This window comes from Helianthus annuus, chromosome 8 (assembly GCF_002127325.2).
Source record: "Helianthus annuus cultivar XRQ/B chromosome 8, HanXRQr2.0-SUNRISE, whole genome shotgun sequence".
Classification (NCBI taxonomy): Eukaryota; Viridiplantae; Streptophyta; class Magnoliopsida; order Asterales; family Asteraceae; genus Helianthus; species Helianthus annuus.
In genome coordinates, this window is record NC_035440.2 from 66,766,893 (window position 1) to 66,768,329 (window position 1,437).

Here is a 1,437-nt window from a genome sequence, read left to right on the forward strand (position 1 = left end):
ATGCAGGAGATATAAACATAACGAACTGAAAACCGCGTGGGAACCGCTCATTGGCATATGGTCTTGGTACCGAAATTTCGTTTGATAGATTGCCGAGGTTCTGAGATATTCGGGGTTTATGCTGTTTATCATCTGGGTATCATGGTTGTTTCTATAAAAGACAAAGTCTAGTTCTTCCATGATACCATACATACGTGTACATATCTCATACTGCATTCGACCTCAATAAGTGATAAACAATCACATGTCCAATCAAATAAGTGATAAAATATCACATTTATCCGGGAGTCAAGTTCGTCTCTCTGCTGTACGAAAGTACTGACCTGTTCACGGACTTGCTCCTGTGCCCTCATGCATATGAAAATCAAGTTCCTCATCAATAAGTGATTTCATCACATAGGGCTTGGTTTTCAAACTCAAATAAGTGACTTGTTCACATTTTATATACGTTAAAAACGGATGATAAATGGTATACTCCCCAGTAAGATGAACTCTCGTGCATACCTTGATACGGGAATGTGTTGTGAGTGGATGAACACCGGTCGGTAAGTATAAATCATACCTTAAATGTATCTCAATGTATTATGATTACACTTGATCGCTGAGTTTAAGTGGATAACAATATCGGTAATTGTGGTAGAATACTTATCCGCTTCTGTAAAAGAATCTTAAAAGGAAATGTGTTTTGACAAAAGACCGCAAACTGATATGATTCTCTTCGCCAGAAACTCGCAAAAATACTGTTGTGTTTGTACATATTTATTTACTGCTTAACTTTTATTGTCTTATTTTAAACAGTTTTGTCGTTTGGTGCATATCAGCACGACATTAGCGGTGATGTCGTTTGATAACATTCAAAGGATATTAAAATTGTTGTCTTTTATTTTATCAAAATCCAAAAAGATTTTCAATTTAATCTTATTTTTGATTAACTGATGTTGGTGCTCGATCCGATACCTGGCAAGCCGAAATACTTCATAAAACTGACCTTTGCAGAACTTCATAACGGGCAATTTTTCAAAACGGTCGTTTCTGAAAACTGTTAAGAATTTGAAGGGTTTGAGTTGCAAATTCCCAAAATCCAAAGTGTTGGTGAAAATCTGATCCTTCGAGGAAGCAATGGCCCTCGAAAGATCAGATGGTCAATGAAAGTCAATCCTCATGGTCGAAAGATGATTTGGTCAACGAAGGATTTGACCAATTTGATCTTTCAAGCTGATCAGACTTTTCGAAAGATGGATTAGGTCGAAAGATATCCTTCGAGAGTCCCCACAAATATCTGGTATCTTTCGATCCAGATCCACAAATATCTGGTATCTTTCGATCCAGATCTGGATCCTTCGACCCAAAGTCTTATCTTTCGAAACATCTTTTCATCTTTCGAAAGGTTATCGATCCTTCAAGGCGGTTCAAATTTCAAGGTCAGAGTATAAAAGT